Raw genomic sequence first — 15932 nt, 5'->3', positions numbered from 1 at the left:
TGTGTGTGTGTGTGTGTGTGTGTGTGTGTGTGTGTGTGTGTGTGTGTGTTTTTGCCTTCGAGTGTCGTATGCTGAGCGAGGATGTGTGTGTGTTTTTTTCTTACGCTGCTCCTCTACAAACAACAGATTTATTTCTATATTTAGATGAAACAAGCTCTTGTTCTGGCAGTGTTTGCTGATTTTTTCGGCCCAGAAACGAAACATCACAGAGCCGCACCTCCTCCAATCACAAGCCCGGATGGAACAATCCTGAAAGACTGTAGGGTTTACAGGTATACCTAGCGAGATGAGCGTATCTGTCTGTATCAGAGTTTACTTTGCTGCATGTCAGGCAGAAATAGATCGTCGGCGTGTCACACAGCTGCTCTGGTTTAGAGATGTGAGTCCAAGCAGCAATTTTGTTCCCAAACACACACTGTCTTTGGTTCAGGACATCTGACGGACGTGACCACCATCCATTCTATCACAACACCCAGACAACACAAACTTGTCTGGGAGTCTTCAGGGATTCCGCCTCTACGAAGATGAAATGTAAAACCGAGAGAAGCTGCTTCCTGTTGGTCAGTGTGTCTGAAGCCGCAGCACATTCGCACGGTAGTGACACTGAGACATGGGAGCCAACGTTACAAAACAAAGCAAGACGTCAGCGTCACTGCTGCATGTGTGTGATGTCAGTCACACTCACCGCTCTGTGGAAGTCCAACCAAATCACTCCAGTGTCACTTTCTGCACTGCTTACCAGCGTGAGTGACACCCGAGTGTGACCTGAATAACTGCATGAATAAAATATGGATCTGATACGGCAAAGGGAAGAAATCTGAGGACCCAAAGAGGAATCAGACATTTGTGCAGCAGTAGTAGAGTTTAAAGGAAGCAATGAGCTCATTTGTGTTATTTTAAAGAGCAAAAATTAGTGGAGTTTGCCCTTGAGGTAGAACACTGATAACGCCTCCACCAAGGCCAAACATTTCTCTGTAACTTTCCCCAACAACCAAAGCATGCATTTCTACATAAATGCCCGTGGGGACGTGGATGATATATTGATCTTATTCATTATAGCAGATACTGCAAAGGGACTGAAGTTACACTCAAGCTGTTTGTACTTTCCTGAATCAGCACAAACCCAACTAGAGGAAGGTGGTAGTTGCATATTCGCAGCCCCACGAGGCTCCGGCCACACCTGGATAAATATAGATCCTAAATACGTATACTGTAGCTATAGATCCAGATCGTACTGGTCTAGATCAGATCCAAAGGTAGTGAGTGTTTTGGTTTGTTATCATAGGATTGACAGTCTGAATGGTTGTCTAGGGCATTAAAATCTGTATAATCTCACACACACACACACTGAAATCAAAGCCTCCTCGTGGAGATCATTGAATTAAATCCTCGTACTATGATGTCAAAGTAATTGTACAGGGGTTGAGGCGATTATGGCCGGACCAACACCCCTGGAGCTCTCAGTCAGCAGAGACGTTTGGCTGCAAATTCAAAGATTTTGGTTCATTTCTATTAGCCGCCATTCACATTGTGACTAATTATACACAAGTCTGGGCTGAGACGCACGAGCTGCATGCTGGCACACTGCTCTAACCTCCATCTGAGCCAACAGCGCCACACCTCCCCCTCATATTAATCAAGCTGCCTTGTAAATACAGAAATTTAGCCACATTAGCCACGCCGCCATTGTTTGGTTTCTGGCTGACGGAGCCTCAAAGAGAAGCATAAATATTCATGAAAAGCTGCCCGGAGGTTTCATTGGTTATTTCCCTCCCTGACATCATATCGCATGTATGTATCGGCCTTTATTTGATAAAGGCAGGGGCGCTCCATCTCCAGAGCCGGAGGACTTATCTGTCCTCGGGGCCGATCCTTCCCCGGGGACGCCACCGTGACAGATCTATTGCCCAATCAGCCAACAAGAGGACACCCCCACTCCTCTCATGAAGCCGCCCCCCACAGCTTGAGGTAATCAAATACCTGCTATCAGGAGACATTAGGCAGCCAGTCTCCCTGTGTGTGTGTGTGTGCGTTTGATCAATAGCCAGTCTCCAGTGTGGGACTGGAGGAGGCGGTGGATGTCAGACAGGAGGTCAGAGGTCATCCCTTCCTGCTGCATCGCAATATGTCTGCCGGTTTTCTGCAAAAAGGTGTGTTCAGACACACGGGGAGGGGGGGAGAACACACCTGACTCATTTATTATTCAGTCAGCATGTCTGTGATAAAGGCAATAAATCACAAATTAAGCAGGAATCAAAGTTTGCTCCCTCAGAGGAGCAGATCCACATTATGGGAATAAATAAAGAACTGTTCTTCTCCATAATCACTTCAGGGTCACACTCAGGTTCTGCACCTGCAAGTGACAGAAAAGCGACAACGCTGAGAAATGCAGGTTTGTCTTCATGCATTATGTATCCGGGGCGTTCCGCCGATCGGCACGCAAAAATATGGGAGGAGGGAACGGACGCGCAAACAACCGCACAGCAGAAGTGATTTATTATTGCGAGGGGAGAAATGGCCACGCCTGTTTTTAAAGCACCTGGGAGAAGGAGGAAGAGGAGGAGGGGGAGGAAGAGGAGGTGTAGAGAGACACTACTGTGCTCCGCTTCCTTCCCGCTGTGCTCAATAAGCCTTCAAACTGGACTTCCTGGTTCATGTTTCATCTTCTCATGGGACAGAAGTGTCACACACACACATACAACACAGGCGCTTGTGTGTGTGTGTGTGCCAGGGTGCTATTGTCAATACGAATAAAGCTGAAGGGATCTGCTGTAAGGGTTTTAAGTTGGAACAGAGTAACTTTGCAAATTGGGGCAGGAGGTCATGACCTTCCATGCTTACAGATGACATGAGCGACAATAAGGACGAGAGAAGAAGAGAGGGAGAGTCATATTCAATCCTGATTTCCCTCTGGAACACTGGGAGACACTCACACTGATGTATACACAGCAGATATAAAGTGTGTGTATCAGGGCTTCACTCTGCTGACTCTCTCTCTTTTCCCCTCACCTGGAGATTTGGAGCTGATTTGGAGTTTTACATTAAATTCCTGCCTGAAGCAGCTGAAATCTGAACGCTCCTCCACAACGCAAAGAGGAAGACGAGGCAGGAGTCACAACGTTTGCCAAAATCACAAAGAGACTCCTGCTCCCTTCTTCGCGCCGCTCACACACTAGTGACTCACTCACAATAATGATCATTAGCCTGTGATGAATGGAGGATGAGGACGGTGCACTTATGGTTAGAGAGAAGATGATCGATGACACTAATGATGATTCCCAGAGCAATTATTATGACTTATGATGGCGATGAAGAAAATGATACGGGTTACAACAACAGCCGTGACAATTACGATGAAGAAAGAGAAAATGATGGAGACGATAGCGGGCGGCGGCGGTGATGTCATCGATCGTTACGCTTCACTTGAGACGAGATCACGATCCGATCACAGCCGAGAAGAAGAAGTTCATTTTGCTGTAGTTGCTATTATTTTGTTGTTGTTTTGATGATGATGATGATGATGATGATGCTGATGTCATGGCTCAACGTCACTATATCACTTCCAGGCATCATGGCCTCACTGTGAGCTCAGCACACACATGCACACACACATTACAGTGTGGAACATGAGATGTGTGTGTGTGTGTGTGTTTGAGTGAGCGACTGTCTCTGTGCAGAATATTTTGTTCACACACGCCCTCATTTGTGCCATTGTGAAGAGAACTGTGTGTGTGTGTGTGTGTGTGTGTGTGTGTGTGTGTGTGTGTGTGTGTGTGTGTGTGTGTGTGTGTGTGTGTGTGTGTGTGTGCCGAGGTGTCTCGCGTTCAGCGGGGCCTGCTGACAACCAAGAAAAAGATCACCTGATGCCCAGCCGCCTGCCATCTGTCGACCTAATAACAACATCGTCTGCCACACTGCAGGGACACACTCGGGTACACCTGTCAAATACAAACACACACAGCAAAATGCACCAATTTACAGGTTCCGACTACAAATACCTGGATGAAATATCGTCCCTCTCTGGACCGGCAATATACTATCCTGTTCTCAGCGTCCCCGTCCCCCCCAGTCGAGGGACAAGGAGTCGGATCCGATGCAAACGAGAACAGAAGCAGTTGTGGATGAATGGAAGCATCTCACAGTAAGTAGACAGGAAAGTAAGAGCCTCAATCCACGTCAATTAGCGTGCAGGTAATTAGGCAGGAGTGTGTGTGTGTGCGTGTGTGGACAGACATTATGTTCTGCTACACTGAGGCTCTGAGACTGATACACTCTGCAAATGTTAAGCAATTCAGTCCATCTGTACTTCACACACAAAGCCAAAATGTCTGCACATTCACAGACGATGCACTCGTGTCTATAACAGACTCAATGTTTGTCTTTACGTCTTTGATTTTGGGGGATTTTCAGCACCCGGCCCGCTGCTCAGACACACACAAGCTGGGAGCAGAAACAGCCTCAAAATTAGTCATCATGCATTATGTGACCTTATGTAACGCCACAGAGCAGATGGACAGTGATGATGACAGAGGAGCAGATCAGACCTTTAACACATCACACAGGCTGGACAGACGCATGGATGCATGAGATATGATTATGACTCAACGATAACAGTGCTGGTACTCACAAGCTCTATGCAAAGATCTGATTTAACCATTTATATGTTCTGATTCATAAAAAGGGACAAACCTGGATGAGCATGAAACATGATTATTTAGCTATTAAACACATTTTTCCTTGTATTGATGATCAGTTAGAGCTTCTGTAACAAGCATGGGAATTCAGTCTTGCAGGGATCTAAACGGTTTATGGGGTGTGTGTGTGTGGGGTGTGTGATGTGGCGGGGGGGCGGGGAGGCAGAATGGGCCAAATTCTTGCAGGACTCTCGACACGTTTGGTCGCTCACGGGTGGCACGTTGTTGCGCAAATCGGCCGCTTACGAGACCCGAGACGAGAGCAGATCTGTATACGTGCGTAAATACGCGCTGGAGGGCGGTTACTGTTGCTGCTGGAGACAGGTGTCCGTCCAGATACCGACATAGAGCCTCTCAAATCACCCGAACATCGACCCCAACGATCATCCCCGGTGAGATTCCCGCTATTTACAGATGATTAGAAGCGAATCTGAGCGTAAATCTCGGGATTCCTCGTGTCAGATCGGCGCTGTGACTTCGTGAACTTGCCTCAGCAACAGACAATAGCTCACACGAGTCCCGTTCCCTCACATTCACCCACCACACACACACACACACACACAAACACACACACATCTCCTGCAGGAATCGCGCACACTTACCGCGATGAGATGAAGAAATATTCCAATCAAACGGAGAATCCATTAAGAATAAAAAAGGGGAAATGGTGGAAAATGTGTCCCAATCCGTCCGTGAACGCCTCCTCCGCCTCCGCGTTACTACTACTACTCCATGGGCTCAGCATAAGACACGGCTCCGGGTCTGCGCGGAGGATCATGCAGCGTGTGTGTGTGTGTGTGTGTGTGTGTGTGAGAGGATGGATGCTGTGTCTTGTCGAGGGGCGGAGCTAAGACGCGTAGTCGCTTCCAGTGGTGCGTAATGAATCCCAGTTGGGCCCAGTTGTGTCCGTCTGGCCAGCATGTACCGACTTCGAGCCGCCAACTGGGACTCGATTCATATTTACCCACTCGGGACTGTGTAAGATGTTTTAAATGATTTATCAGATTTATCACATCAGTATTAATTTATTGGCTGGCTCATGGGTTTGCTTATATTTATTTGTTTATTTATTTTATTCGGTTTTCAAAGGTCATGGAGACTATTCATACAATTTGAAAACATTTAAATTTGATTTTTTTATTTTTATATTACCAAAATTGAAAAATAAATCTTAACAAATTCAGTCAAAATCAACATTAAGACCAATACCTTGTTTTATGTTGTTTTTTGTCTTAAAATTAAGAATTTCAATGGAATAATAACTTTACATTGGATAAATTAAGTCAAGGAAGTGAAATGAAGCTCCAGGTGATGTTAGTTTCATTATTTCTGGGTTAAATCAATCATGCTGTATTAAAAAAGTACATATCAGTCTAAATGCTTTGAGGTGCAGTTCCACCAATGGCCACTAGAGGTTGGCACGGAGAGAAGTCAGCTGTTTCTGTGTATGTGAGTGTTGATCTCAGGGGGGCTTTTTTGTTTCCTAAACTCGAGATCAGACAAGGATGAGCTTGATCACATGACACAGAAATGAACTACTTTCTTGGTTTTGTACGGAAAATAAAATAAATATAGTTCTTGATCCCGATTGGGCCACGGAATTTAAAATATCCCGTCTGTCCACCAGAGATTTTAAAATACATTCCTCCATCTCCATCTCACCTCCATTAGTCCTCTCCCGATCCTTCTTCTTCCTTTGGGCGCCGCACATCTCGTCCCTCCCCGGTCGCCAAAACTGGGACACACACACATTGAAGTGTAACCAGGGGTGTTCATCTCTGCTAGAAGAAGTAAAAGAAGAAACAGTGGTGTGTGTGCAGTGATCTAGATTCAGCCATCACGCTGCATTACACCCTCTGCTCCCTCTCCTCCCTCTGACAACCCTCCACCCTCTCAGCTGTGACCTCCCCTCATTAAACACAACACTCAGCCTAAGATCGTAACGTCCAAACTTAGAGTGAAAGCTGTGAAACCTGCTTCACTGCACGTCAAACAAGCTCTAATCAACCTAAAGTGGCCTCAAATTCAAACATCTGCGAGAATATCAAGGCTTAACTTCATCTATGTAAGTGCTGTCGCTGTACTCTTGAGCAAGGCATGTATGTCATCTATCTGCTGCTAAGTGGCTGAGGACAGATGGTTGTCACTTTACTCCTCTGAGGCGGGAATGCGTTTAGTTGTTTGTGCGTGTTTGTGTGTGTGTGTGTTATGACAGACAACAGAAACTGTGCTCGGTAGACTTTGTGTCATGCACGCAAACAACAGCTGGTGCATGCTGGGAAGTGACACACATATACAGAGGAGGATGAGAGGAGAAGAATATCTGGAGAGCGAAGATGACAAACTTAACACGACAGGTCAGTTTGGAGGGAAACGGCTCGGATCAAAACGGTTTGCTGTTGGAATTTGGTGTGAAGTTTCAAAGTAAAAGCTCAGCAAATTTGCACCAGACAGGACCGCTCTTATTGTGGCGGATCCATTGAAAATATGTAAATATTCTCTAAGATCATGAATCCCTGTGCAGCAACTCACAACTCACAACTGCAACACGGAGAAGAAGTTGCGTTTCCCTCTTCGCCGACTACAACAACACAAGTATGACATCACTTTAATCTGTGTTGATCTTTTAAAACGTTGATGTGTGTTTGCTGCCAGAGATGTTTGGTTGCAGTAATGAAATACAAGAAGCCGCATTAACTTTATTCATTTCTCACTTCTTTACAAAGCTCCAGTTCCCAAACATTTCCCGGTCGAGTTTCTGCTGCGGGGGAAAATGAATTCATCATTGTGTTTGTTTATATTTACAAACGTAAAAGAGAATCTCAGCAGAAACTGTTTGTGTGCGATGATATCTGCGTACGTGTTCCTGTGATTTATGGTGTAAATCTCTGTCTGTGTTTATGATACTTAGTTATTCTGTCAGTAAATGCAGCGTGATGAAGCTCATACTGGAACGTGTGTGTGTGTGTGTGTCGTTCGCTAATCCTCTCATTTGTCTCTACAAATGACGTTGGTGACTCGTGTTGGATGTTTCAGTCAAAGTTGCCGCTGTCTCCGCCTCCTCCTAATTAGTGTAATTAGTGTGTTTCCGCTTGGAGCTGTCACAGCTTTGCGCCGTGTTTAGTTTGTCGTGTCCCTGTGTGTGTGACAACAGAGGCCAGCAAGCGGGAAAACACACACGTACCATTAACGATTTTTATGTGACGTTCATGTGATGACCAGAGGGGGGCAGCGATGTCAACTTACACCTGCTGGGAGTGGCTACCACTTTACAAATAGTCTTACAAATAGTCACATCTGCTCAAGGCGACACATTTCACCCCTCTGACCCCTCTGACCCCTCTGACCCCTCTGGCGCCCTGCCTGAAAACTGAAACTTGAAAGTGAATCCTCTCTTTATAATAATCCTTTTTATCCTGCAGCATGAGAGTGTGTGTGTGTGCAGGAGTCATTTGATCGTCACAGCCTGCGTAGATCCATTTGGATGTTTCCCCTGAGGACATCACATACACACACACACACACAGACACACAAACACACACACATATACACACACCGAGATGTCACCGGATTGGTTTTGCTTCATAGACGACACGAAGCAGCTCGGCGATGTGAAACGCCCGCAAACGCAGCAGCAGCAGCAGCTGACCAATCAGAGTGGAGCCTGACGGGACAGAGACGCATGATGGACGTGAACGTTATCAAACTTTACACACTTCAGTTTGCTCCATTCTCCTGCTGTCTCTGTCATCTGATGGGCTCATGCTGGACCTGCTGATTGCTCTCCGTCTTTTGTTTGACTGTGTCCAAGTCACACACAGACACACACACACACACACACACACACACACACACACACACACACACACACACTCCAGCTTGCCCTCTTCATCTGTTTGAATCCGGCACTCAGTTAAGTGTATCAGTAGGTTTCCTTCTCTCTCTCTCTCTCTCTCTCTCTCTCTCTCTCTCTCTCTCTCTCTCTCTCTCTCTCTCTCTCTCTCTTCTCTCTCTCTCTCTCGCTCTCTCTCTCTGTGTCTCTGTCTCTGTCTCTCTCTCTCTCTCCCCACACTCACTCCACTGTTAGAATAAGTGGCAAACATAAAGACTGAACTAATGCTGTGTGTGTGTGTGTGTGTGTGTGTGTGTGTGTGTGTGTGTGTGTGTGTGTGTGTGTGTGTGCGTGCGCGTGTACGACCCCCTTATTCAAAGCTTATTGATCGGGGGGGTATTTGGTTTCTAAGCGGCTCCTGAGCGGTGGGCTTGTTGCCATGGTAACGCACCAGGCCGGCCGGGAAGCACTGGCCTTGGCTGGGATCAATGGAGCCGGAGAGACTTGCTTGCAAACACACACACACACACACAGACACACACACACACACACACACAGACACACAGACACACACACAGACACACACACACACACACAGACACAGACACACACACACACACACACACACACACACACACACACAGAGCAGACAATGGAGAGGTTTTAAATGTACTACAGCTCAGTGTTTCCAGGGCCGCCCCCCCCCCCCAGCCCTTATATTTTCACCACGGCGACGACTGTACGTTAAGCACCCAGAGTATCAGTTTACAGCACAGACAGGCTCTCATATTAACGCAGGTATTGACTTCACATAAAGGAGCGCCTCTCTTCATATTCATCAGCTCATAATGATTTCATCAACCATTCATTTCATTCAAGTCTTTCCTTCATTCCAATCAATCATCCATCCATACCTTCTCTATACAACTAGAGGCCATCGCAGAGGTCACTGGGTGAGAGGCACTGGACACACAAACACACACACACACACACGGGGAGAACATGGAAGTTTCTCCAAGCTGAGATTTGAACCCAGGGGGGAATTTTACCGGAATTGGTCCAAGTGTAGATCAGGAGGGACACTTCAATGTTCAAGGCAGTTGTGTATCGAATATGGGTGGTGGAGATGATGAAGAAGAGGGTCAGTATGGATCTTAAACTTCCCCGTCTTTGCAAATCGTGTCATCCTCAACCAGGATCATCCACATTCAGGATAAGTGCGTCTTTGAAGTCCACACTGGCAGACAAACATATAAGAAATCACTCACACACACACACACACACACACACACACACACACACACACACACACACACACACACACACACACATACACACTGGCTGTATTGTGTGGGAGTCACGCTGATCTGCTGCTATAAATAACTTGGCTCGGGAGGTTGTCGTGGCAACCAACAAACTGATGCCAGGGTGGGAACGCTGGGCTCCTTGAACGGAAAAGCACATTCAATAGAGGGATGAGCGCAGGAAGAGGGAAGGAGAGAAAGGAGGGAGGAAGGAGGGAGGAGGGAAGGAGAGAAAGGAGGGAGGAGGGAAGGAGAGAAAGGAGGGGAGAAATGAATGGAGGTGCAGGAGGAGGAGGCGGCGGAGAGACGGAGAGGGGAGGAAGAGGAGGAGGAGGGGTGCAGACGGCGAGTGGGGAGAGGGACGATGAGAGGATGCAAATGAAGGAAAAGGAATTTGGAGAGAGAAGAGAGAAGTGATGGAGGGGGATCAAAGAGGAATGATGAGGACGTGTTGGAAGGGAGACAGAAAAGGGGGAGGGGCTTCAAAGAGAACTGGAGGAGGAGATGAAGAGAAAGAGAGAAACAGAGGAAAGGAAGAATTCATAAAGGATTCTGGACAAGGAGACAGGATGGAGAGAGGAAATAAGAGATGAGGATGAAAAGTGTTGAGGTGATGATAAGCCCCGCCCACTTAACTTTGCCAGCCAATCACAGCAAAACGGAGAGGAACATCTTCAACTTCAAACATTTGGTCCGGCTTTTCACATTTCTGACACTTAGACCAAAAATCCAGGGGGAGAAAAGGGGGAGGGGCTTCAAAGAGAACTGGAGGAGGAGATGAAGAGAAAGAGAGAAACAGAGGAAAGGAAGAATTCATAAAGGATTCTGGACAAGGAGACAGGATGGAGAGAGGAAATAAGAGATGAGGATGAAAAGTGTTGAGGTGATGATAAGCCCCGCCCACTTAACTTTGCCAGCCAATCACAGCAAAACGGAGAGGAACATCTTCAACTTCAAACATTTGGTCCGGCTTTTCACATTTCTGACACTTAGACCAAAAATCCAAACAGAGTTTTGGAAAAAAATCATATTTCTGTGAAGGGAGTGGGCGTGGCCTATATGAGCCAAGGAAGTAAGTCAAAGGCTGCAAAAGGTCAAAGAAATGGTGATTACAGCGCCACCATCAACAAGGATCCAACTCACCACGACTTTACTCGGGATACCTCCTCCTCCTCCTCCTCCTGCAGGACAGATGCTGGTGTTGACCTATGGGCTCTGTCTGTGGTGGCTGTCTGGTGTAATTCGTGGCGTGCGGCTAATGCTGACACGAAGCTTTAACGGGATCACAGGGAGAGAGGGGGGGTGAGGGTGAGGAGGGGGTCACAGAGGGCAGAAGGGTGTGTGTGGGAGGGGAGAAGATGGTTAAGTGAGTGGGCCAAAACAGAGGGGCGGGGTTAAAGGGGAGTCAAGGTCAGAATTATGGTGGGGGGGTGAGAGGAGAAAGAGGGCATGGGGGTAGGGGGGGGGGGGGTGAAGGGGAGTATGGGGAGAATGTGGGGGACTTAAGGAAAAGAGAGGGGGGGGCAGGGGGGATTTAGTGAGTGGGGACAAAAGCCCGGAGCAGCAGGGGAGCGGGAGCGACTCTGTGGTGTTTCCCCCTCATGTCGCTCCTGTTTAGCTGCTTGATGGTGGAACACTTTCCTCTCTGCTGTTTCTCTCTCTCTCTCTCTCGCTCTCTCTCTCTCTCTCTCTCTCTCTCTCTGTCTCTGTCACTTCCTCTCCTCTTCTCCTCTTCTGGGCTCCTCTGCTGTGTCTGCCTGTTTCTCTCCATCTCACTGTATTTGTTGTGTTTTGAGGACACTGAAGGAGGAAGAGGAAACTCATCTCCTCTTTTGTAACCTGAGAGACGAATCAAATCCAAATGAAACGTTTTGCTCCGTTACCATGCGAGTGTGTATTCATCTTTTCAAATGAGCACAGTGTCATGGTGGAGACGCTGGAGCAGGTGGAAGGAAGGAAGCACCGTGGGACTGGACTGCCACAGTGCCCTTGAGCTGCAGTGTATCCAAGATATAGATACAGAGAGAGGGGAGAGCGCTGGAATCTGACCGCCCACTTACCATCAAAAGCAAAGAACTCAGCACAGTTTGTTCTTCTAATGGACACACACACAGCTTTAGAATAAAAAGATCAAATCACAGGAAGTGGAAGAAACAAACAAGCGGCCCAGTTTCTGTGTGTTGGGTTAACGTGTCGACTTCATGCTTCACGGTGGAATCGTGAGTTTCCAAAGCGAAGAGGAGGAGAAGACGCTCATCATCATCATCATCATCATCGCCTCTGGAGACGGAGCGGTGTGGACTGAAAAGGAGCAGATGTTCAGAGAGAGAGAGAGGCCGGGGAAATATGAACCAGCCAGCGATGTCACCAGAGGATGGGGATAAAGGGTTGCCATGGTGATACCCATTTTATACCAATTAAGCCAAACACAAAGTGGGCAAAGACACACAAACGGATGAAGACAAGCACTCTAAATGTTTCTTAACCCGCTAAACTCCAACCTGAATTCTGAGAACTTGTTAATAAAGTTATCAATACTTATCAATAAATCAATATTCTAACATTAACTCAAACAACCTTTCTATAATTTAATATTATGGACAAAACTGGAAACGTGACCACACATGTGGTCATAGCACGCGCACACACACACACACACACGCACACGCACACACACACACACACACACACACACACACACACACACACACACACACACACACACAAGGTGAGTCGCGCTGCTTGTTTGTGTGATTAAATCAGAGCTGTGACATGAAGCAGCAGCATTCTTCTGGAAACACTATGACTCAACACACACAGAGAGAGAGAGAGAGAGAGAGAGAGAGAGAGAGAGAGAGAGAGGGGAAGGAGCCATGAATAGTGTTTTTGCAACAGTGGCTCACACCTACAAATGTGATGAATTGGCGGCCAAAGCAGATAAATAATGTAAATTTAAACCTGCAGTAAATAAATGATACAACATAAACAATCCTGCAAATATCTGCAACCTCCGTCAACCTTCCTCTTCTTCTTCACTCGCACTCTTTCACCTCTCCTCCCCTCACAACCTCACAGGTCAGTGAACGCAGCACGAGCACAGAACATTACAAGATCCGATACGATACGAACCGATTTGATCCGATACGATACGATACGTTGCCAGATCTCTTCTTCTCTCGCTTCGCTTTGGCTATCAGGATCTCCACCGTCGTCGTTATGCTCCAAGGTCGCCGCCGTCGTAAAGGCACTGATCTTAGGTATTTAATGCGCTGCGGCACACGGCGAGCGCAGTAAGATCATAAATGAGTCAAGGTGACATTACAAACACAATAAAGGAAAGTAATCACATTTCCCACAGTGTGACACCGGGGGTCATGTGAGACATCGGTGGCGGCGAGGTCAGAATCAAAGTCGTCTGGAAAACATCAGGCCGTAAAAACCAGATACAAGCCGACACATGATGACATCACTGCACCTTAATGTCATTTCTTTATGAGTTTATAACCCAGAGCCGCTATGAAAAACATTGAAATAGAAGAGAGATTGAATATATATTAATATTGAGCGGAGGAACAGATTCTGTAAAGCCCGAGCAGCTGCTGCCGTGCTTTATGGCTCCCGTGACGCTCGGCTAATGTGACTTTGTTTGCCTAAGTGTGTGAATATACATGCAGATGACATCATGCTTGGAGTGTAAATCACATCTGTAAGTGCAGTTAGTGTGTGTGCTGGGGTTTCTTACACTTACATCACACAAGTTGTTCCTCAAAACAGGCAGGGAAACGGATTTGTCCTAACGCATTTGTCTTCTTCTTCTTCTTCTGTCTTTTATAACCTTTAAGAGTCAAGACATAGAGATGATGTATTACATTAATTACAGCCTGTTCTAAGGTCCTAAAATCAAACTAACAGACATCACGTTGCTTCTTTTCATTCTAATTTACCGGAGATAAACAAACAATGCTGGTGGAACTGAAACTTCTGAGTGAAAACAAACATAAAGGCAGCACAAGCAGAGCACCTGGCCTTGAATATGAACATAAGGCTCCTGATGTAATGAGCACATACATGCACACGTGAGGGAGGCAGGATATGAGCCGCAAATATGCTTTATAAAGAGAAATGATAATGAATATGACGCCTCCTGCTGGTCCGGAAGGGATCTCGCTTCAACTTTAGGATATTAAATATTGAGGCGGATCATAATGCAACGATGCTGGAACGGCAGATAAAGCCACAAAGAGATTTCCTTTATGTGTGTGTGTGTGTGTGTGTGTGTGTGTGTGTGTGTGTGTGTGTGTGTGTGTGTGTGTGTGTGTGCATGTGTGTGTGTGTGTGTGGATTTATGACAGCCACAGCAGCGAGATGCATCCTAAATGAAGCGGAGAGAGAATGAGAGGGAAGGACGGAGGGAAAGGAAGAGGACAGGAAGGAGAGAGAGAGAGGAGGATCCGGAATAATGCAGCTGACAAAGCGGGGAGGGAGAGCAGAGATGTATTCTATTTTATTTTATTATTTGTGTGTTTGCAGCAGCAGCAGCAGAAGCAGAAGCAGCAGCTCTGGGAAATAACCGGAATCTATCAGGGCGACGCACCGAGCCTGGACATCCAGCGAGGAAAACACACAGAGACACAGAGAGAAACAGAGCTAACAAAGAGAAGCAGTGATAACTAACCTGGAGCAGGCACACACACACACACACACACACACACACACACACACACACACACACACAGGCTGCTGCTGCTGTTCTTATATTTACACTCATTTCTCAGCCAATCTGCCTCCTGTGAGTGTGTTCCTGCTACATGAAAGTCATTTTAGGGACTCAAGCGTTTGGGCCCAGAGGTGTTTAACACTATTTTAAGTCAAACCTTCTTTGACAAAAGGTACACAAACACACACACACACAGATTCATTGCATTGTTTCACAGTTTTCAGCCTTCCATTCCGCAAGACTGCAGGGGTCAAAGGCTGAGCGAAGGGTTGAAGATGGCTGCGGTCGAGTGTGAAGGAAGCCGTTAAAGCCGCGTTAATGGCAGCTGTCATCATTCCAGGGAATTGATTAGAGAAAACCCTGGAAGATTGAAAAGCCTCATCAATAGATTGATGAAGAGAAAATGAGCTGAGAGTGTGTGTGTGTGTGTGTGTGTGTGTGTGTGTGTGTGTGTGTGTGTGTGTGTGTGAGCTCTTGGCTGACCTATGGAGTTTCCAGACAGTTTCACGCGGCTGATTGAGCCTCTGATGCTCACAGTGTGTCAGAATGTCACAGCGTTTACCGTGAGGCTCAGGACAAATGATTGCACCCAGACTATGGCCACACACACACACACACACACACACACACACTCGATTGAACAATTCATTAAGATTCTTCCATTGTTGCTCAGTCACTATGGATAATGTGCATCTACAAAAGCCCAAACGCATTTAATTGTGTTTGTTTATGTGTGTGTGTAGCTTGGCAGAGAGTTTTAAATGTAACATGGGGCCAGAGTCCACACAAACACACACACACACACACATAAAACCAAACAAAAGGCCAGACTGCCCTGGAAAAATGCACACACAGGCTGAAGGGGACAAATGTAAAGAAAGACAGACGGTAAAGCTCTCACTCTCTCTCTCTCTCTCTCTCTCTGTCTCCCTGTCTCTCTCTCACACACACACACACACACACACACACACACACACACACACACACACACACACACACACACACACACACACACACACTGATTGTAACATTGAGGTGTAGCTGTGGTTGGGTTACACAGTTCAACAAACCAATCAAATATCTCATCTGATTAACACCACAGCAGTGCTAATAGAGGAACCATAGACCTGCGTGTGCGTGTGTGTGTGTGTGTGTGTGTGTACAGTCTCTTCTTGAGAATGCACTGTGTGTATACAGTGTGTGTGTGTATGTGCAGGCATGCAGTGGTGTGCTGCTCTCCATTTTAATGGCATTTCCAACAGAGCCTTTCCCATCTCCCTGTCGCCATGGCAACGGAGCCAGTAAGCAGCCGCATTTGTCTCGGGGGCCCTGGCCTTCTTCTGCGTGCCACAGCTGCGCGCACACACACACACATAAACACACAT

The 15932-nt window shown here is 46.8% G+C and overlaps 1 protein-coding gene across 1 annotated transcript in view; it reads right to left on the bottom strand.

The window, feature by feature from the left end:
• The window catches only part of plppr1 (phospholipid phosphatase related 1), a 32657-nt gene extending 27197 nt beyond the window's left edge, over positions 1-5460 (bottom strand). Inside the window, exon 1 of the mRNA XM_076163669.1 lies at positions 5297-5460. The gene's annotated coding sequence lies outside the window, so the exon portion shown is untranslated. The remainder of the gene's footprint in view (positions 1-5296) is intronic.
• Between the last annotated feature and the right edge of the window lie 10472 nt (positions 5461-15932).

The sequence above is a fragment of the Genypterus blacodes genome, unplaced genomic scaffold, assembly GCF_046128005.1.
Source record: "Genypterus blacodes isolate CSIRO-AG114 ecotype Tasmania unplaced genomic scaffold, CSIRO-AGI_Gbla_v1 ptg000133l_1, whole genome shotgun sequence".
Lineage (NCBI taxonomy): Eukaryota > Metazoa > Chordata > Actinopteri > Ophidiiformes > Ophidiidae > Genypterus > Genypterus blacodes.
This window is presented reverse-complemented; position numbering and strand designations above follow the sequence as displayed.